We start from the raw sequence: 23,995 nt of genomic DNA on the forward strand, positions 1-23,995 counted from the left end.
AGGATGTTGTTAACTTCGAAGTAGCGGGTCAGCTGTTTGTTGACAATCTTCTCGGTCACTTTTGCAGGGAAAGGGAGCAGGGAGATGGGCCGGAAGTTCTTGAGGTCCTTGGGGTCCGCCTTGGGCTTCTTCAGAAGGGCGTTGACCTCGGCGTGCTTCTAGCTTTCTGGGAAGGTTGCTGTCTCGAAGGAACAGTTGATTGTTTTCCGGAGGTGGGGCGCGATGGTTGCGCTGGCTTTGTTGAAGACGTGGTGAGGGCAGGGGTCCGATGGGGATCCAGAGTGGATGGAGTTCATGGTTTTAATGGTGTCTTCGTTGCTGATGCTGGACCAGACGGTCAGGCGACTGGTGTGAGTGGTAGTCGCAGGGGTGGTGGACTCGGTAGTGGGTGCGTGGGGGTCGGAGTTGAAGCTGTCGTGGATGTCGGTGATCTTGCGGTGGAAGAAGGTGGCCAGGGAGTTGCACAGGTCTTGAGATGGCGGGATGTCGTTGGTGTTAGAGCTGGGGTTGGAGAGTTCTTTCACGATGCTGAAGAGCTCTTTGGTGTTGTGTGCGTAGTTGTCTAGGCGGGTATGGGGATGGACGCGGCTCCTGTGGCTCTGACGGAGCCGCGGAGGTGGGACCACCCTGACCCTCGGCCGAGTCGCGCGACCGGCGAGGGGAGTCGAAGAGCGGTGTCGCCTCTTGGACTTCTTTGATCGCTTCGACTTACCCGAAGACTTCGAGCCCGAAGAGCGATGATGGTGGCTGCGGCTCCGCGACCGGTCCTTGGACCTCCTCCTGGACCGGGACCGTGAACGGCGCAGAGCCGAGTGCCGAAGCTCGAGAAGCTTATGGAACCGCTCCCGCCTAGCCTTAGAGGTCAAGGCCTGACAATCGAGGCACAACTCCACGTCATGGTTGGCCCCCAGGCAGTAAAGGCACCGGCGATGGTGGTCCGTCACCGACATCAGTTGATGACAGGAGTCACAGGTTTTAAACCTAGGCATCCTACCGGCACCAGAGTCGACAGAAGACCAAAAAGAGTCCAAAAAGTTTAGTCAAAAAGTGACTATGGGGTAAGCTCTTCCCGATTGGCGCTATCGGTTGGCGATGTCGGTTAAAAAAGAAGAACTGACGTCAGCGCGCGAGGGCGGCGTCTAAGTACTCCGACGTCATTCCGGCGCACGACGCCAACGACGGACGCGGAGCCACAGACGACGCCTAGCGACGCGCAAGTGGTATTGCTACAAAAATCTTTCCGGATCCAGCCTGACGCCTGGGGATATTCTAAGGTGAGGAATCTAACTAACGTGTTTCTTTCAGATAGACAAAATAGAAGGGATAGAAGGGAAGGATGAAAAGGAGGATGACAAATATCACAAAAAACTTCCCTATATGGGTTTGGCTATGCCATTGGGATCACACTTATCGGACAAAACGAGAAGCAGGAACTGGAGTCACGAGTACGTGGATGTCTTTAAGCTGTTGCATAGAGAGATCCAGGCAAAAGAAGGAACAAAAGAAGAGGAGTGGGAGTTAACAAGGAGGCCCAGGGTGCCCATTAATATGGAGAACTGGACCTCAGCTTTTCTGATATATGCCAGTATTTATTGTGAAAAGCATCTCGGCAGGGCCATAGCTTTATTAAAATACATGGACATCATCCAGAAGGCACAGATGCATTTCAGGGGGTTTGCATGGGTAAGCTATGACGCGGAGTTTAGGGCTAGAATCAGCATTAACCCTGATAATGCATGGGGTAAGGTGGACCAGGAACTGTGGATGCAGTGGATGTCATCCACACAGTCGTCAGCATCCACACACACAGCCAGTGGCCTGCCAGTGACATACCGGTTCTTTCCGGTACGTCCCATCCAGACTGGGGTGGGAGGAGATAATGTTAGCGCAGGGAGTATAGGTCCCCCACTCAAGCAATGGGGGGGCACCACAGGAGCCTGTTGGAATTTCAACAAGGGTTTCTGTTCAAGATACCCCTGCAAATGTAAACCTGAGTGCTCTAAGTGTGGGGGATGGCACCCTCTTACAAAGTGCTTTACCTTGGCCACGCCGGCAGAGCAATGGAGGGCCATTAAGAGCAGAGAGTTGCCGGAAGTGGTAGCAGCAAAATTGAGAAAGGAAGTTGAGGAAGGCAGGATAGCAGGCCCATTTGAAGATTGGCCGGTAGAAGACTTGATTATATCACCTCTAGGGGTGGTTCCTAAGAAAGAGCCGGGAGAATACAGGATGATCCATCATTTATCCTGGCCTGAAGGGAGGTCAGTCAATGACTTCATTGCAGAGGAGGACTCGAGGGTGCTGTATGCTTTGGTAGACGATGTGATCCGCCTAGTGAGGTCATGTGGGCAGGGGGCGGAAATGGCTAAATGTAATGTGAAATTGGCCTTCTGTCTACTGCCTATACACACTGCGGATTTCTCGTTGCTAGGAATGTAGTTTGAGGGGGGCCATCTTCATAGACAAGGTCTTGCAAATGGGCTGTGCGATCTCTTGCGCATTGTTTGAGATGTTCAGCATGTTCCTACAGTGGGTTTTCATGATGATAAGTGGTCATCAGGAAGTGTCTCATTACCTGGATGATTTCTTATTCATCGGCTTAGGAAACTCAGGAGAGTGTGGGAAAGTGTTACAACAGTTTCAGGCAATGGCGTAATGCTTTGGGGTTCCCTCAGCGCCGTAAAAAACAGCTGGGCCCAGCTGTAGATTGACGTTCCTGGGCATAGAATTGGATTCAGTCCAGTGGATGGCCAGGTTGTCCACTGGGAAGGTGATGGACATACAGGCCTTCCTGTTATTGGTGATTAGGGAAAAGAAGATTGATTTGCAAACAGTGCAACAACTCATGGGTTTCCTGAATTTTACTTGCCGGGTGGTGAGAGCTGGGAGGAGTTTTTGCCGACGCTTCGGCATGGCCATGTCTGGTGCAGTGCTACCACACCACAGAATCAGGATTTCAATGGGAGTCGGGACAGACTTGAGGATATAACAGACATTTTTGACTGAATTTAATGGAGTGGCCTTGGACTTTGTGGAAGACAGGACGATCTGTCAGGTTCAATTTTTTTCTTATGCAGCAGGTGCCTCTGATTTGGTGTCTTTTTGGATGGGCGATGGTGCGCCGAGAAATGGCTGGGCCATTGGTTAACGCAAGGGAGGAGCATAGCTTTTCTGGAGTTTTTCCTGTTGCTGGTGGCGTTAGCAGTGTGGGGCCCAGAATTTCAGAATAGGTTGGTGCTGTTCCATGTAGACAACATGACGGTAGTAGAGCTAGTGAACAAACAAACGGAAAGCAAAAGACTTGAGGGTCTTGCAGCTGCTGCGTAGTTTCATGCTGAAATACCTACAACTGAATGTAGCATTTTGTGCAAAACGTACCGGGGGCAAGTAATGACATTGCGGATACTTTGTCTTGTTCGCAGTGGCAGCGATTCCAACGATTGGCACCTGGAGCGGATGCATGCAAGGCAGAGCTGCCGGATGGCATCTGGGCCTGGGGGGAGTGAGAGTGATGGGCCTTGTTGAGAAGTCTATAGTGGAAACTACAAGGCACAGCTACAGGCTGGCTTGGGCTGAATTTGGATCTTTTATGGGCTGGACCGTGGATGTATGGAACATGTCACGTCAAGACACTGAACAGGGAGTTATATGTTTTGTTCTCAGTTGTATTGATAAGGGATTGTCACAGACAATGATAGCGGGGAAATCAGCGGGGATCTCATTTTACAGTTGATTATACATGGGGTTTGACCCTGCAAAAGATGAGATACTAAGTAAAATGTTAAAAGGTTGGGGTCGTGAACGGGGGAGGGAATGAGGAGGCGCCAAGGGAGGCTGTTACGTTTGAATTGTTGCAGAGTTTGTGGGGAGTTGTGCCCAATTGTTGTTATGATGGATATGAGGTTTCAGTATTTCGTTTATGCATGGTGTGGGTGTTTTTTGGGGCATTTCGGGTTTCTGAGTTGTTGGGCACGAAGGGGCTGGAGTGGAGAACATACGAGGAAATAAGATTGGACGGAGATCGACTGGGGATTTGGATGGGACAATCAAAAACGTACCAGGCATGAAGGGGTAAATGGGTGTGGTTGAATGAGAGTGGATGCAAGGGAGCATGCCCGTTGCAAGAATGGCAATTTTTCTTGAGTAGGTCAGGAGGACCGTCCTGTGAAATCTTTTGTCATGCGTCCAGGGAGAGGTTTACCGCGTTTCTGATGTTGGCGGTATTGCTCATGGCGTTAAGGCGCTTGGGTAGGGACCCTGCTAGATACGGCACGCACTCTTTCCGCATTGGCACAGTTACGGCGGCAGTACAACTGGGCTGGTCATGGGACAGAATATGTCAGATTGGGAGGTGGAGGTCCAGGTGTTGCGAGGGATATGTGCGCAAATAGGGAAAAGAAGGAGCCTTAATTTGTGCACTAACCTTTTTAGGTCTCACCTACGCAGCGCGCATGCGCTGCATAGGAAGGAGACCTTTGGAATTCGGTTCAGTTTTTCAGACAAAAACATGCACGCGTTGCATTGCTTTGAATGACAACGCGTGCACGTTTGGCGATTCCCATGCCGGAGCGAGCTTTGAAACTATCTGTTTGTAATTAACAGATAGTTCCTGCTCGCTCCCGCAAGGGAAACCGGCACAGGCCCCCTCCTCTCTCCCCTCCCCCTGCTGCCTCCTCCTCTCCTGTCAAACTTGTTTGAAAGGGCTGCAGGCGTTGGATGCCAAAGTCTACACCCCATCCATCAGCAGGCCGCTGGCAAAAGGAGCGGTCTCTGGTTTAACGGAGGTAGGCGACATTTGTTTTGCTTTAACGTGAAAGTCGTCCCGCAGCTGTCCCGGCCTAGTGACTGCAGCACGTGGTTTTGTTTTCATTTATAGTTCCCTTTTCGGCCATGTGGAAGGCGTTATCTTTCCAGCACGTTATAAAACCGTGAATTAAAACGCGGCCTGCGCTGATGTCTGCGGCTCTCTTGTTCGACTCCCCGAAAAGTGATGAATGTGTTCTTAATTGAAGCTGATTGTTTCTGCTCAGGCGGGGGAGGTGAAATAAATGCCAGGCCAACGGGTTACGGTCAGCCAGCCATTAGAAAACGATGCATTTGAATTTCATTCATCGAACATAAAACATATTCCTGTCTGCAGGTTATCAAGGTTACAGTATACATTAACCGAGGCGGCCATATGTAGAATAGTAAATTTACTATCCAATACAGATCATGGAAGCTCTAATAGCCAATGACAGTCTCCCTCAAACAGCCTTAGTGTTACTTGCATAAGCCACGGGCATACTGATTTTTCATAGATAACTCTTTAAACGAAGTCTGGTGGAGGAGGTACTTAAGTGTATTGCTTGTTCTGGTGTTTGTGTGGCAGAATAGTCTTGCCTACTAATACATTTTCCATACACTGTATATGATTGTGTTCACAGTAAACAATGATATGTAAGAATCCAAAATGACTGCACAGGGTAATTGAACAACTGCAGTGCAGAATCAAGCACTTCTCCAACCGACTCTCACCTGTAGAGCCACAGGCCGTTGGTGCCCCCGACAGGGAGGAGAATGTTAGGGGGCGCTCAAGATACTTATGACATGATAGGTGTTTAGCTCAACCACCCAGGTCATCATATGTAGGCCTGGGCGGTAGATTCCGTTCTGCTCGCAGAATTTGGGTAATTTTGCATTCTGCGAAGAACGCAGAATTGCCCAAAATTCTGAGTTCCGCGACTTCGCAGAAGTTTTTGCTTGTTCGCGTTCTCAAAATGCGTGTTCACGGGATATTTCCCCCCGAGCACGCAGACAGCGTTTGCGAACAGGAAAAAAGCATCGCAAACAAGCAATTCCGCGTGTTCGCGGAATTTCTGCGTGTTCGTGGAGATTTTTTACCGTTTCGTGGAGCTTTGAGAAGCGTGACTACGCAAATTCCGCCCACCCCTATGGTCCATATAGAAGACGTGTTGTTGGCAGCCATTTCAGTTTGTTTCCACTCACCTTAAAAAGGGCAGAGCATTTTTTCATCTGAGATTATCTAGTTGGTTGGGTTGACGATCTCTTGGTCATGCACTCAATTGACTGCAGACTCCTGAGTGCCTATCTTCCTTTTCCACTGGACCAGCCGTGATGTCAAAGTGGGAGTGGTCAGTATATATTGCAGGCAAAGAGCAATATTAAATTGGTTATTACATTTTACGAGGCTTACAAGCTGCCTCTAAGTCATCGTTGGATTATGTTAATGATGGCACATGTCTATAACAAGTGACTTGCTCATAATCATACCATCTTCCATGCTATCCTAGGTCTGATCAAGAATTGCAGATTCACAGTAGATAATGAGATTGATGTTGATCATTGTCCAGGATCTGAATGTCACTTCTGTGATGTTTGAAGTTATGCGTTTTTCCCAAAGGTGCCTAGTGATCATGTCTACCTTACAACATCACGATTGTTAAAGAGATACAGTATTGTTGTACTTTTATTTTCTAGTGGTGTTCCTTCTAAAATAATAGGACTTGGGGGAGCCAAATAGTAGGACGGTTTTTGAAACCCTACTCCATTGTGATTTTAAGCGGAAGGAATCCAATTTTTCCGGTTCTGTTGCATTTGGAATTATTTCATCATGTGTTAAGAAACGTATTAATTTATCAAAGGGTTACCTGACCCCTATTTTATAACTTAGTAAATATGCCGCTTGCCAAGCTCTCTCCTACGTTTCATTGAGCCGCCGTTGTAAAAGCTGATGGAGTGTGAAATGAAAATGTGTATCATATTTCTAAGCACCATTTGGTGCCCTTTCTCCAGTGGAAATGTAAGGAGGGAGGCTCAAAAAATAACATGTAGCATTAGTTTAACATATGGAAGAATGACAGCTAACAGTTTATTCGGCCATGACATTTCAAAATTGTTTCTTTTAAATGTACCAGTTTTTTTGTTCTCTTGAATTGAATTGTAAACATGGTTTGAAACGAGGAAGTAGCTAGCATTCCTTGTTCATTGCTGAGACTGTAGACTTGTGTGTGGGTTGCTATACAGCTCCTGAATCTCTTAAGAATAGGTATTGTGGTGCCTGTAGCTGAAACGATGTGCCTAGTATACTAATACTGCACGCTGTAGTCCCATCCCGTGTTGTACACACTAAAATGGTTTTGACTGATATTGTTTTCATAGGTTTCACATAAACCACTATATGCCACATCAAAGCTGCATCTAAGCGTTTTGGCGAATAAAGAGGGCCCATGGCGGTGACAGGCAAGTTGTCTGAGGTGAGCAATGGTTATTGGTTCCTACAGTGCCAAGTGGGTTGTGTGAGTGGCTGATCTTTTGAGTAGGCTGTTTGTACAGTTGCAGGTTAAAGATGGAAATCCTATGTATTTTAGTCCACCAGTCTTGTGCCTGTGGGCATGGAGCCCGAGCCTGGTCTTCGGTATTTGATTGGACTTTGGCGGGATTGATACATGGAAGTAGTCTTCTTAAACTGAAATGATAAACGCAATTAGGCAGCATATGGTTCATATGTGTGATGGAAGAGGTGTTTCATTAGTGTCCGCTTCAAGTCCTTGTTGTGATGGTAGAGCATTTCGGAGGTGTGGTACCTGTGAATTAAGTAATCTGCTTCCAGATCTTGTTTTTTTTTGTCATGAGTAATAGTGCATGGTTGTTGGAAGCCGATCTCTTGTCATCGGGCCTGCTCGCAGGGCTGGATATCTTGGCATGTTAATTTGAGAGGGCTGTGCATGGGTTGCGGCTGTTTATGCAGTGGTTTTCTGTTTTAGTTGAAAATTATTGAATTGTTATCTTTCAAGAAACGGAATCTTAACAAGAAGTACCAGTTCAATTCTTTACAAAATTCCTTAGATTCCATCACATATCCTTAGTTTACTAAAGGGGTTCTTCTATTGCATGTAGAGACTATACAGCATCTATTCATTGCAATGGAAACATTACAGAAACGTATTATGCAAAAAGCTTTCAGAGTAGCTTTGTTCAGAATGGTCGTCAGTGTATATGGTAATCATTTGGGGGGGTCGCAACTGCCACCCCTGGCTTGCTCCTTGCAATGACTGGCACTGCCCTAGTGATGCATGGCCTCAAGGTGGCAAAATCAGTGCCAAGAACAAATTTTCAGCACATTTTTCTTAATACTAATAGCGAATAATGCTCCATTATTCACTATTAGTGTAATAAAAAATGTAGCACACTTATCTGGAACAGGAACTTTAGTGGCAGCTGTGGGAAGTAAACATGTTTAAAGGTATATTGTGAGGTTGCTTGCGGGTGAGAGTGTTTATGTGAAATAAGAGCATGTGTATGCGTGAGCATGTGTCTGTATGTATAAGCATGTGTGTGTGAGTCAGATTGAGTCTCAAATTTTTACTATTCTTTGACGCAAGGCCGCGCTGCACCAACGATGCTGCGCATCCTTGTTTCAAAGGGAACAAGTAAAAAAATCACCAAATCTCCTGAGGTATGATGCATTGTTTCTCTCCCTGTGCCCTGCTGCACCTTTGGGAGCCACACACCAGCGCACACATCCTTGTACCATACTGCAGGGGTGTGTGCATTTTGTACTGGAAGAAGTACTTTCGGTACAAAAACTATGATTAAAGGCGTTTCAAACTTTTTATGTGTGCTATACAATGTAGCTAGACAGTGGAAAATATAGTTCCCAGGCCACGTAAAATCAAGTAACTACAAAAATGGTTCAAGAAATGAGTTCAATAGGTGACTAATAAAAACAAATATATTTAATCAAAGGAACAAATACATGAATATTTCATTAAAAATACATCAAATTTATGACATAAGTGAATCTGTACTGCATAAATATATATGTTGTAATTAAAATTAAAAAATGATGAGTGGCAGAAATAAACCCCATCCCCCCAATTTCCAGCCCCTTTTTGCAGCCTCCCTTCTCCTGCCCTTGCATTGCTGTGTGTACCTGTCTCTGCAGGCTTCTTACCACCACCATTGCACTGCTGATGCCAGGTTGGTGACAGGGAAGTGCCAGGCAAAGAAACAGGTGGACAGATGGGGAAGAGAGTGAGAAGAGAGTCGCATATAAACCACCCATGCCTCCAAGGCAGTGTAATGACAAGCATTGGCATAGCCAATAGGTCTCGCCTTTGGCGCCTTATAAGTATTTAGTTATGCAGCACAATATCCTTCCTGCAATATCAACTGTTGCATGGCTAAACACTTATAAGGTCTCAAAGGCGAGACCTATTGGCTATGCAAATGCTTGTTTTTTTTGTCGTAGGTTGTGTGGGGGCCCAGGGACCAAGACGGTTACCTGGATCGTTGGACACTCTTTCATACATTGGGCAGCCAGATATGCAGATTGACAGGTCTACGGTCGTAACTTGGGTCTGAAGAGCAGCCATCACGAGGTGCATTGGTGGGGTAAAGGAGGGATGCGTTGCGGGTCATTACTGCCCTGGGTGACAAAAATGATATGCATTTGGGCGAAAATGGCTTGATACTTTGTCGGGTTTGGCAATACTACAGCAGATGCAGAGGGATCTGGAAGTCATGAAAAGAAATCAGGCGGGAACATGCATTGTATGGACTGAATTAATCCCACAAAAGGTGTGGAAAGGGGCAGTGAAGCATGCGGCAGTGGGAAAAGCCAGCAAGAAGTTAAACAGGGCAATGAGATGTTTTTTGCACCCCAAGAGACATTAAAGTGATTGCTCATGTTGGGCTAAGGCTGGAGGAGCCGTTGCTGTTTAAGGATGATGGAGTGCACCTTTTGCAACTTGGGAATGCTTACTATATGATGGAGATGCGGGATGTTATAAGCAAGTTGTGGAATTAATCCATTTGGTGTCGCAGGGAGGTTAGGGAGTGATGGCGAAAGGTGCACGGTGGAAAAGGTGTGGGGCAGGTAACCGACCTACGGGAGTTCCCTGGTTGGCAGTACTTTGGAGGGGTGGAGAGTCACTGATGGGACAGGTGAATGATGAGGGTGCGGGATGCAAGAGTGGGAAGGCAGAAGATACAGGAGAGGATGTTGAAAGATAAGTGAACAAGTGAATGGAGAGATGAAGGGAGTCGCAGAGTGAAACGGGAAGAGAGTAATTGGAGTGAGGGGAAATGGATGAAGTGAATGAAAGGTTTGATGTTGGGGATTGTTATAGTTAATTGATGTTTGGTTAATTAGTTGTGTTTTACAACTTTGTCCTAATAAATGGCATTTTAAGCTTCAAGTACAGCGTGGAGTGTAATTATTGCGCAAGTAGTGAGTAGTAGATGACGAGCGTGATGAAAGAGATGGGCGTTCATTAAGAGACACAGGGTTAAAGGGCCTCCTTCCGTGTGCGCCGTGTTTTTCTCTGAAACCATCCCTTTCTCTTCCTCCACTTTCCCCAGCAATAACCCTGTACTCCTAAACATAGCACCTTCCCTGCTGGTCTTATTGCACAGCAGTCCCCCCGCTCCACTGCACAAGACTCGGGCCTGTAGCACCAAACGCTTCATGAAAGACACAACCAGCAAGATCCAGAGCGGGAGACAGATGGCCGTCTGCCAAAAGCTGGTGGAAACGTCACCACACTCCCACGGTGGAATTTTAAAATAAAGAAGGGACCAGTTAATAAGCCATTTATGAAGCATCAGACACTAAACAGCCATTACACAGTTACATCTGTTATTACTACAGAACAAAAGGTCCAATACGAATAAGGAAAAATATATCTATGAATTTAAAAGCACTTTTTTCACAGTGCCTTAAAAAAGAAAGATTATGTAAAAAGTTGCAACATGGGGAACATTGGCCAGCGGGTCACCTGCACCAGCTGTAGGGGCGCGCCCAATGGCTGGAGCCTTGTAGGCTTGGCCCACCATGGGGCCCCGCTTAGAGGTGCTGCGACGGTGTATGAAAGGCAGCGGGTGTCTCCACACGGCACTCCTGCCTAGAAATGTAACATTGTTTTATGCAACTGGTGCTTATGTAAAGTGTTCCAATACCCTCGGGACTACTTAGCGCTCTATAAATCTGCAACAATAAAAAAACAGAAATTCTGGTTCTGCCGACGATTAAAGAACATCATCCTCATCTGGTTCAGCCTGATCTGGTTCTCGGACGGCGACAAGGCTCCACCACGCGCTGTCCTGGCCAGAAACAGACCTTTGAAACCGGAGAGTTGCAGCAGCAACTTCTCATTCAAAGGAGGAGTGCTCAAACCAGTTCTTCCCAGCTCCAGCGCTTTGGGAATCCTCCAACTAAGGGGAAGTCTGTCAAATGCTTGCAAAACAGTAACAGAGCAGGGAAAAAAATAAAATAAAGAGTCCCCCACAGAACAAATAAATAAGCATAGTGTAATAATACAGTAATTAGTTCCTACTCTGTGGGAGGAAGGAAAGAGAAAAGGAGGGACAAAGAAGCAGGACTGACCACGAGCAACCAAGGATTCTTAAAGGACACTGAAATCAACAAATGAAAGCATTGTGCGTAGGTCAAACCCATACAGAAGTATATAAGTATATAGTAAAGTATATACAAGAGGTCGAAAGCTCGACCTACAAAAATGAATGTGTCCTTGTGTAACGCAACTGGCGCTCATGTAAAGAGCTCTGATACCTTTGGGTCAAGTTCGCACTATATAAAACTCTGGAAAAAAAAGAAAAACACCAGAGAGGAAAAAACATACTTTTAGAGTTTTTTTCTACTTTGAAATTAAAGACTCCTTGTCGAGCCCCAAATCCTTGCAATGCAGCGGATAGTTACTTGGACAGGTGCACAGAATTCCAAGATTAGAAAGAAACACATTTAATGCAGAGTTGTATGATAACAGCCACATTGGCAAGTACACAATATGTCTTTTTGGCATTAGTAAAAACAGACAGTCAGGAGGGGAGCTCCAGATCCAGGTCAAAGGGCGAATAAAATGAACTGGTGTCATTGCGCAGAAGTGGTGCTTTTATACGGCCCACTCAGTCTCTTTAAGAGGTGGAGTGAGGTCGACTAAAGTATGATTGTGGGACCTGCCTGAGTGGTAGCAAGCACTCTGAAAAATATTCGGATCCAGTCTAGCACATGTGGGGAGTTGCAAATGATGAGGTCTCTGCAGTTAGAAAAGAAAATCTAATAATTAAATAATTGACAGATGCAATCAGCCACATCCAGAAGGGAAAAATAACTAGGCTCAATGGAATCACACCCAACCGAGGATGTCCTCGCCAACTTGGCAGTCCACAACACACTGGTCATCCTTCCCAACTTTGGGTTGGGTGTGCTCTGGAGGCACACACACCTTCGTTAAATACTGTAATCCCGAGCCTAAGGACTGGATGCCTCAAGACTGTATAGGAATTTTAGACTCCAGCTTTTTTCTACCTCCTTCATCTGATCTCACAAGTGCCTGACCACTGACACAGGTATGAAACCTCTTTTGCAGAAACCAGTCGCTCTCAACCAAGAAATCTATGCCCCCACTTTGACATCTGACTTCCAAGCCGGTTTACCTTTGACTACTGCTTCACTACCCTTAACTAGCATTGAAACAGATACAAGCCATTTTTAGGGCTCGCCTGACTCAGCGCATGCGCTGGTCTGGCGAGACTTTTTGTGAGGGCTTAAAAAATGCTACCATGGCCAGCCTAGAGCTACAGTGCATGTGCGCGGGCGTGCGCTTAGGAGCAGAGGCTGGCAAACCTCGTCATGCTCATTAAGCGCCCGCGATCACTTTCACTTTCGCCCGCGATCACTTTCACGGCGCCCCTTTGATGTTCTCGTTCAAAGAACATCAAACATCAAAGAACATGTTGTGTTAATGCTTTGATGCGCCCGTTTGACTTACAATGTGCTTTTTCTTTCCACAAACTCGATGTTTGTGTTCCTTTATTTTGAGATGCTTTTAGTATTACTGTTTTGTGACTTAAAGAACAATAAGGAAATGTTACTGTGAAACCGGACAACGTTCACAGTGTTTATTTCTGATCGCAGCAGCTGCTTCATGTCCGTTGCACCATTCAGGGAGTCCTTTCGTTGGCGCTTTCATGAGGACATGATGATGAAGCTGGAAACTTTTGGCACATTCTCTTTAAAAGCACAGCATGTTGGCGACTGGTGAATTGATTAGACCTATGTAGCGCTTTAGATCTCAAAGCGTTATGGTGGGTGCAGCAGTTGAAACTCATGAAATATGGGGTGGAATTCACAAGGAGGGGGCAGGTTTGAGTGCACATTGGCTGCAATCGAACTCTTAAGATGATGGGCTGTGTGTATCCATTATCAGAACTCAGTCTTCGCTAAGTGATCTTGTTTGTTTTGTTGTTGTGTTAATGCTTTGCTGCGCCCGTTTGACTTACAATGTGCTTTCTCTTTCCACAAACTCGATGTTTGTGTTCCTTTTATTTTGAGATGCTTTTAGTATTACTGTCACACACACAACCACAACCACACACACAACCACAACCACACGCACAACCACACACACCACACACACACACAACCACACACACACAACCAAAACCACACATACAACCACACATACAACCACACACACAACCACACACACAACCACACACACACAACCACACACATACACACAACCACACACACAACCACACCCACAACCACACAACCACACACACAACCACACACACACAACCACACACACAACTACACACACACCCAACCACAAAACCACACACACAACCACAAACAACCACACCCAACCACACACACTAACACATACAACCACACACACAACCACACACACAACCACACACACACACACACACAACCACACACACAACCACACACACACACCCACAACCACAACCACACACACACAACCACACACACACAACCACACACACAACCACACACACCACACAACCACACACAACCACACACCACACACACACAACCACACAACCACACACACACAACCACACACAACCACACACAACCACACATCCACACACACACCCACCCACCGCACCCACAACCACACACACACAACCACACACACAACCACACCCACACAACCACACACAACACCCACACACAACCACACACACACACAACCACACACACACACACAACCACACACACACAACCACACACACACACACACACACAACCAAACACACACAACCACACACACAACCACACACACACAACCACACCCACAACCACACAACCACACACACACAACCACACACACAACTACACACACACCCAACCACACAACCACACACACAACCACAAACAACCACACCCAACCACACACACTAACACATACAACCACACACACAACCACACACACAACCACACACACACACACAACCACACACACAACCACACACACACACCCACAACCACACACACACAACCACAACCGCAACCACACACACACAACCACACACACACAACCACACACACACAACCACACACACAACCACACACACACAACCACACACACACAACCACACACACCACACAACCACACACAACCACACACCACACACACACAACCACACAACCACACACACATACACAACCACAACCACACACAACCACACACACAACCACACACAACCACACATTCACACACACACCCACCGCACCCACAACCACACACACACAACCACACACACAACCACACACACACAACTACACACACACAACACACATACACAACCACACACACAACCACACACACACACAACCACACACACGCACACAACCACACACACACACAACCACACACACACAACCACACACACACAACCACACACACACACACAACCACACACACACAACCACACAAATACACACACAACCACACACAACCACACACCAAGCATTGGCATAGCCAATAGGTCTCGCCTTTGGGAACTTATAAGTGTTTAGCCACGCAGCAGTTGATGTGGTTGCACCAAGGATATTGTGCTGCATAACTAAATACTTAGAAGGTCCCAAAAGTGAGACCTATTGGCTATGCCAATGCTTGTTAACTCTTAGTGCAGTGGTCACACTCACCCTTATTAGTCTGATGTTAGTACATGTGTAACCAATGTCCTTCTGATCTTACATAGTGACACAGATATTGGGCCTAAACCTGACAATATTTATACTTAACCAATACTGATTTCTTCACCTTGTTGGTAAATGTTTTAGCTGTGTATTTCCTATTTGTTAGGGTCGCCATAACAACTATCTCGTTGTTTGCACCTATCTGTAAACTTCATTAGATATCCCTCTTTCCCACTAGATCACTCACCATTACACGCCTTACAAATCTTGGTTTAACAATACACGAGCCTCAACTGTGCGCCTCACCCCAGGTTCAACATGGTATTGGATAAAGCACACTGCAGTGGTATTTACCCACTCTTTATAAGTTTATCTGATAACGTTCTAATGTACAAATATTTAAATACATATATTTATAGCCTTATGAAAGAAAGCACCAGCAGTGTGAGCCGAAGGGGGCAAAACAAGCGTTAGCTGCACTGTCTAGCACCACATCAACATTAACATCAAGCCCTGAACAAGAAGATTAAAGAAGTTCTTTGATATAAGTAAACAGATTGAATTTTGCTCTTTTACCATAAGCATGTGTAAAAGGATTTCTTCCAATTATTGTAATGACTTCGGCCTATTACAGGAAAAGTGTTTAGCATCCCAATTTTTACAAATAGTCAATATTTGAGGCATGGGCTTTGCCCATAGGATTTGAAATGCAGCTTAACACCAATTAATATATTCAGCTTCTCTTTGTCATCAAATTGTCAAACCATCTTCTATTGACATTAAGGTAAAGGCTTCCAAGACCCTCTTTATCACTAATCACCTTCCAGGATTCCCAGCTGAGCAGTGGGGACACATATGCTTAATATAGTCAAAGAGCCACGAAATATGGGTTCACTACCGGACAACCTTAGCTGTGCCATTTTAACCATCATAGACAAAGATGGAAAACCGCCACTGAGTGCACCTTCTTTCACTCCCTCTCACTCCTATGTATTGAAACAAAAGTCTTGAGTAATAGGGTTTTCTGAAATGGTACCTCGCTTGTGCTCATTTCTCACTACTCCACTAGCCTTAATCTGTGTAGAATCCACAACGGTTTGTAAATGACAAAACAACTGCTGGAGTCACTGTTGAACCTTTTTTTGACGCTGAAAAACATTCTACTCCATTGACTGGGATTTCCTTGTTCTGGTGCTTGAACATGTTCGTTAAATGCTGGAGATCTAAGCATGGCTCTTTTACACTTAACCTTTAAGGCAGTATGAGTTAGCATTGTTCTTTCTTTCACTTTCAAGTTAGTGTTACATCTGTGCCAAAAGCTGTACCCAGGAACGGATCACTGACAAAATATCGAGAAGGAGAATATCGACCTGCCAAAATATCGAGGAAAAAATATAGAATGCCAAAATATCGAATCCCTATCTACAAACAGGTAAGTACAAAAATATAGGATCCAAGATATCGTTGTAAAAATATAGTTGGTCAAAATATCGAATTTTTTAAATGTCTTAAAAGTAATGGTAAATTTATGAAATAATACATATAATTAACTAAAACATACTTAAAAATACTTAAATAACTTTAAAATTAATAAATAACTAATGTAAGTAAAAAAATGAACACATATATATATTAACGTAATATTAATTAAAAATATTCCATATTTTTTGCGTAGGATAGCGGGCGGGTAAAATTTACTATTACCACTCCAGTAAGTGCAATAGTAGGGAAAGCGTTGGATAGCGGGAGGGTAAAAATTACTATTCCCACTCCAGAGAGTGCAACAGTAGGGAAAGCGTTGGATAGCGGGAGGGCAAAAATTATTATTCCCACTCCAGAGAGTGCAATAATAGGGAAAGCATTGGATAGCGTAGGGGTAAAAATTACTATTCCCACTCCAGAGAGTGCAACAGTAGGGAAAGCTTTGGATAGCGGGAGGGTAAAATTTACTATTCCCACTCCAGTGAGTGCAACAGTAGGGAAAGCGTTGGATAGCGTAGGGGTAAAAATTACTATTCCCACTCCAAAGAGTGCAACAGTAGGGAAAGCATTGGATAGAGTAGGGGTAAAAATTACTATTCCCACTCCAGTGAGTGCAACAGTAGGGAAAACGTCAGATGGCGTAGGGGTAAAAATTACTATTCCCACTCCAAAGAGTGCAACAGTAGGGAAAGCGTTGGATAGCGTAGGGGTAAAAATTACTATTCCCACTCCAGAGAGTGCAACAGTAGGGAAAGCGTTGGATAGCGGGAGGGCAAAAATTATTATTCCCACTCCAGAGAGTGCAATAATAGGGAAAGCATTGGATAGCGTAGGGGTAAAAATTACTATTCCCACTCCAGAGAGTGCAACAGTAGGGAAAGCTTTGGATAGCGGGAGGGTAAAATTTACTATTCCCACTCCAGTGAGTGCAACAGTAGGGAAAGCGTTGGATAGCGTAGGGGTAAAAATTACTATTCCCACTCCAAAGAGTGCAACAGTAGGGAAAGCATTGGATAGAGTAGGGGTAAAAATTACTATTCCCACTCCAGTGAGTGCAACAGTAGGGAAAACGTCAGATGGCGTAGGGGTAAAAATTACTATTCCCACTCCAAAGAGAGCAACAGTAGGGAAAGCGTTGGATAGCGTAGGGGTAAAAATTACTATTCCCACTCCAGAGAGTGCAACAGTAGGGAAAGCGTTGGATAGCGGGAGGATAAAATGTACTATTCCCACTCCAGTGAGTGCAACAGTAGGGAAAGCGTTGGATAGCATGGGGGTAAAAATTACTATTCCCACTCCAGTGAGTGCAATAGTAGGGAAAGCGTTGGATAGCGTAGGGGTAAAAATTACTATTCCCACTCCAGTGAGTGCAATAGTAGGGAAAATAATAATTTAATATTTTATTAAAAAAAAAAAAAATTATTAATACCAACCAAAAAAAGTATTACATTTAATTACCAATCACACAATATTTAATAATTAATTAAGTATAAACACCAATAAATGTATTTTTTTTAATTACCTATTAATAATTAGTTAACAACCAATTAATTTTCAATACCGAACATTAATAAATACAAATATTACCAATTAATAATTGATTAATAATAAATTAATTATCAATATACAAAAATGATTTCAATAATTAATTATTTACAATTAAATTACTTCCCACCATATTTCCCTATAAACCCACAACCCGCTACAAATAATAAATTAATACAATTAACATAATTATCAATTAAACAATGAATACAAATTAATTACCAATTAATACAAATTATTTACCACTTAATAATTAATCAACAACCAATTAATTTTCAATACCAATTAATAATTACTTAATAACTATTAAATTACTTCCCACCCTATTCCCCTATAACCCCACAACCCGCTACAAAAGTAAAACGCAAAAGTAAATTAAAAATAATTAATAATTCCTAAAAATTATTATTTAATGTACTATAATTAAATTACTTCCCACCCTAATCCCCTATAAACCCACAATCCGCTACGGAATTAAACTACACAAAAATTAAATAACATAAAATTCATTACTTTAAAAATATTCAAACATACATTCCAAAATTAATACATACTTTTAACACATATACTAACACTTAAAATACTATAAAAAAAATCGATATTTTTAACAACTATATTATGACTGTCGATATTACTTACTTCTATATTATGTAAATCAATATTTCTTACCTGAATTTCGATATTCTTCACCACTATATTTTGGCAATTCGATATTCTGTCCATTCTATATTAAAAACTCGATATTCTGTCCAGTCGATATTTTTTTTTCGATATTATGACTGTTTACCACCAGGAATTTACCAGTAATTACATGCATTCAGGAGAAGGAGTACTTCTTCCGCTGTCGGCTCGCATGTTGTTGGATGCCATGTTCAGTGTGCAGTTAACTGTCCTCCTTACCTACACAAGTCTGGTGTCTCTGTAGTCACCTGGAGTAGTGCTCTACAAGCTGCCTAGAGAATCAGGCATACAGGGATATGGCGACACTGAGGAATTCAGCGCTGGCACAATATGTCAAACTTAAGTTTCTTTGAGTGACTACAAAATGCCAAGAGTTTCAGAGAAGAGTTAAGGACAAAACCTTTCCACAACGTTAATTTGTCAGTAAAATGCTATCCAATGTTTCCAATCCAAGATAAAGTAAAGTAATTTGATTCAACCTTACAAGGATTGTGGTTGTTGCCTGAAAAGCTAGATACATTATCTTCAGGTGAAATAAAAAGCATGAATTCACTATGTAAGAAATGTAGTTATTGTTTGTGGGGAGTGGAAGCCCACAACCATAATCCTTGCCGCGCGGAACCACAAAAGTCACTAGATTAACCTGTGAGTAACTCTCTGGTAGCTTAGCACAAGGCAGTCAAGTTTACCTTAGAGGCAATATGTAAAGTATTTATGCAGCACACAAACAGTAATAGAGTGAAAACACAACACATGAAAAATCCGAAACCAATTTGGAAAAATAAAGTACATTTTAATAAATATATCACCGGAGATATGCAATTTCAAAGTGTTTAGTGAAAATAGCACATAATGACACTTGCAGTCATCTGGTCCTGGTAGACTGGGGAAAGTCACAAGTTCCGGCTGACCGCATTGGATCTACAGGGACCAAATTAGTTCCGCTGAAGAGTTACCTTCTTAGTCCACGAAAAGTCCTATTCGCGGTGGAGGAGGCCGCAAGAAGCAGGGAGAGCATCTCAGATGGTCATTGCAGTTGTGTGAAGAGCAGGCGGGGCGTAGCGGTGTGTTATCGCTGTAGTGCAAAGAGCCTGTTGGGCATCAAGGATGGTCTTTGCTGGAATTGCTCGTTGCCGATCGCCGCGGAGTGTCGTTGGAGCGTGGAGTGCAATCTTGCATTGCCGGTTTACACTGGAGCATCAAGAGCAGGTCTCAAAAGAGCTTTGCGTTGGTGGTCATAGTGGGCATCAGAATCTGGGCGTGTATGGGCCCATTTGTGGTCGCAAAGTGCGCAAACTTCAGGATTTCACCTTTTCTTCTTTAGAGGAGCTTAAACTGATTCCAGCCAAGGGGCCAAAACCTCGGAGTCTCACCTCTTGGGTATCAGGAATTGACTCGAGCAGAGGCCAAAAGGGGGTCAGGCAGGTCCAGTAGCAGGTCTGGTTCAGCAGGCCAGCAGGGCAGGTGAAGAGCCTCTGAAGCTTGTTCTGTCCCTCTAGCTTACAAAAGAGGTCAGCCAACTGACCCTTGGAGATCACCACAGATTAGCCTGGATTGAAAGTAAGCAGGTCCAGTCTTCCTTCTCAGGCAGCAAGACAGTCCTCAGCCCCAGGGTAGTCTTCTGGCACAGGGCAGTCTGTAATGTCCACAGTTCCAGGAAAGTTCTGAAGAGTGGTCTGGAGATCCAATATTTATACCTAGTACCAGCCTTAGTGTGGAGGAACTCCCTGACCTTTTCCCACATTTGGTTCTGGAAGGTTCTTCCCCTTCCTGTGTCAAGGATCCAAACTGTCTAGCGTGACAAAAGTCAGGACAGGTCTGGTGTCGTACACCTCTGTGTGTGCAGGAGGCAACAGCCTTTGAAATGTAAATGGGGCTTGGTACAGCCTCTTCCAGTCATCCTGATAGGATGGTCAATCCTGTCCACACCTAAGACCACTTTGTGTTACTGTCTGGAAGCAATACACAAACCCAGCAGCAGAGCGATACACAGTCATGTGACCCAGGACACTGGCAGGAGGCACAAATGGTTAGGACAAGAAAATTGCAACTTTCTAAAAGAGACATTTACAGATTGGGACTTAAAATTCGACTTCACTATTAAAGAGGATTTTAAATTTCAATTCATTTGAGTATAAACAACAAATCCCTATCTGCTCCCAATCCAAAGTTATCACTTATTAAATGTAATAAGGTAACACAGTGTTAGTCAATGGGAGAGATGGGACTTACAACAGGGAAAAATTACTTTAGGGTTTTACACTGCCAGGACATGTAAAACGTAAGTACAAATGTTCTACTTTTTAAATACAATGCACCCTGGCATATGAGCCTTCGGGTCCTAACTTAGAGATGAATTATATGTATTTAAAAGGAAGGTTTAGGCTTGGCAAGAGGTTTATTCTGCCAGATTGAAATTGCAGTTTTAACATGTTATAGTGGCCGGTCTGAGATATATTTTAAAAGGCTACTTCGGTTGATGGCACAATGAGTGCTGGAGGCCCACTAGTAGCATTTAATGTACAGGCCCCCCGGGTACATGTAGTACCATTTACTAGGGACTTACAAGTAAATTAAGTGTGTCAATTATGTGTAGGCCAATTTGACCATATCCGAGGAAGAGAGCAATAGCATTTTAGCACTGGTTAGCCACCAAACACAGGTAAAGGAAAGAAGGAAAACAGTTTGGGGTGACACTGTAGAGAGGGCGAGGTCCTATTTGCTTCCCTCTGTCAACTTTTTCCTTAGCCACTTGTCTGACCCATGGGGAAACCTTTTCTTCACCTGTGGACGTCATCTGTGTAGCTCTTAATCTTAATTTGCTCACAGATACATCTCAGTAGGTAGACAGAACCAACATGGCAAACAAAATGATTTTTCCCACTCTGCCCCTTATATCAGACTTCTGTCCCCAACCTAAGGAAAACTCGTCCCATAAGGACAGCAACCAGTAGAGGTCTTGGACAGATGTCAGGAGCCAGTCCCTTGGCCATCCACTGCCAGGTGCAGGCTCCCATCAAGTGTCAGGGAGCGAGCATAGCGGCGCCTACGTTCCCGTCCCCGAAGGAACTTCAACTCCCATGATGCCTTCGTGGGAGGGGATAAAGCCGTCCGATGCGCGTAATTCCGTTGTGTGCCTGCTTCCTCCTTCGGGACCCGATACTGCTTTTGGGAGCCTGCATGCATCAGAACCGGAGCCGTGAGTAGCCCGGGAGAGTCCTCGGTGCCCCCCCCGAAGGGAGTGTAATTTACATTTGATCCCCATAGCGGAATACTGCGTGCTAACGCCGCGTATTACCGTGTATGGCTATTGCGGTGTGTTTTGTCACCGAGTGACTTTTTGGCATTTCGTAGCGCTCGCATAGCGGAGTACAGCGGTGAAGGAACCGCGTACTTCCGTGTATGCCTGGCGCTTGTCTAGCACCTTATCGCTCACATAGCGGAGTACAGCGGTGAAGGAACCGCGTACTACCGTGTATGTATAGGGGGACTTGGACAGTATCATTTGGTCGCTTAGCTAAGGACGACGCTGCTGGTGTTGATTGCAGCTGTGTACTACATGTCCTTTTCTGTCCCCGGATTGTTTGTGAGTGACATTGGTCGGCCGGCCTGAGCATAAAGGTGCCGATTACGATCCTGTAAAAAAATTCCCCATACGACTCGTATCCGGTCTTTTTACCGTACGAATCGTACAAGTGCCGTACAAACTGCCAACTACGATTCGAATGGGAAAAAGTCCATACGAATCGCATTGGGAATAATTCCCCACACGTCCTCGGGTCGGAAAATGTGCCCGACGCGTCCCCGGACGAATTACCGTACAAATGTGAAAAGTGAAGTCCGACCGCGGAAGTACGATCCATCCCGTGCGTCCGATGTTACAACCGGATGGAAAAAGCACCGTCCGCACCGAACTCCCATAGCAATAATGGAGACATGTGCCCGCATACGCGCCCAACACCCCCCCCCCAGCACCCGTATGTACGCGCCCAATCACCCCCCCAGCCCCCGTATGTACGCGCCCAACCACCCCCCCAGGCCTCCTATGTACGAGTCGAACCCCCACCCGTGTATGTACACCCGTGTACGTAGGAGTCGAACCCCCACCCGTGTATGTACACCCGTGTACGTACGAGTCGAACCCCCACCCGTGTATGTACACCCGTGTATGTACGAGTCGAACCCCCACCCGTGTATGTACACCCGTGTACGTACGAGTTGAACCCCCACCCGTGTATGTACACCCATGTACGTATGAGTCGAACCCCCACCCGTGTATGTACACCCGTGTACGTACGAGTCGAACCCCCACCCGTGTATGTACACCCGTGTACGTACGAGTCGAACCCCCACCAGTGTATGTACACCCGTGTACGTACGAGTCGAACCCCCACCCGTGTATGTACACCCGTGTACGTACGAGTCGAACCCCCACCCGTGTATGAACACCCGTGTACGAGTCGAACCCCCACCCGTGTATGTACACCCGTGTACGTACGAGTCGAACCCCCACCCGTGTATGTACACCTGTGTACGTATGAGTCGAACCGCCACCCGTGTATGAACACCCGTGTACGTACGAGTCGAACCCCCACCCGTGTATGTACACCCCGTACGTACGGCCCGTACCCCCACCCGTGTATGTATGGAGCGTACCCCCACCCCAACCGTGTATGTACGACCCGTACCCTCACCCGCGTATGTATGGAGCGTACCCCCACCCCAACCGTGTATGTACGGCCTGTACCCTCACCCGCGTATGTATGGAGCGTACCCCCACCCCAACCGTGTATGTACGGCCCGTACCCTCATCCGCGTATGTATTGAGCGTACCCCGACCCCAACCGTGTATGTACGGCCCGTACCCCCACCCGCGTATGTATTGAGCGTACCCCGACCCCAACAGTCTAAGTACGGAGCGCACCCCAGGCCCCAACACCAGCACCTTCACCCAACATCGCGCATGTACGAGTCGTACCAAGCCAGAGACAAGGACAGCACTGTACAACAAAATGGCCGATTGTCCACACCGTACACACGCTAAAAACACACGTACACAACCAGGACAAAGCAAAACAACACAAGAAGACTCTATTCGAATCGCACAAAGCCACAAAACATGTCCAACAAGCACAAATACAACACATTCACTGACCTGCAACTGCCAAACTCCCAAATAGAGGCCCAAAACACAACCACTCCTTATAACACACCCACCCAAAGTTCAAACACAGCCACACCCACCAATGGACCAATAAAAAGGGCCCACAGACACAAACCATGAGCCTTTGCAACAGACTTACTGCTGCC

At 45.4% G+C, this 23,995-nt stretch overlaps 1 protein-coding gene across 1 annotated transcript in view; it reads right to left on the bottom strand.

Annotated features, from left to right (window-relative positions):
* LOC146809490 (dickkopf-related protein 3-like) overlaps positions 1–23,995 on the bottom strand; it is a 1,194,695-nt gene that overhangs the window by 628,544 nt on the left and 542,156 nt on the right. The window lies entirely within an intron of this gene.

Source organism: Triturus cristatus, chromosome 7, assembly GCF_964204655.1.
Source record: "Triturus cristatus chromosome 7, aTriCri1.1, whole genome shotgun sequence".
Lineage (NCBI taxonomy): Eukaryota > Metazoa > Chordata > Amphibia > Caudata > Salamandridae > Triturus > Triturus cristatus.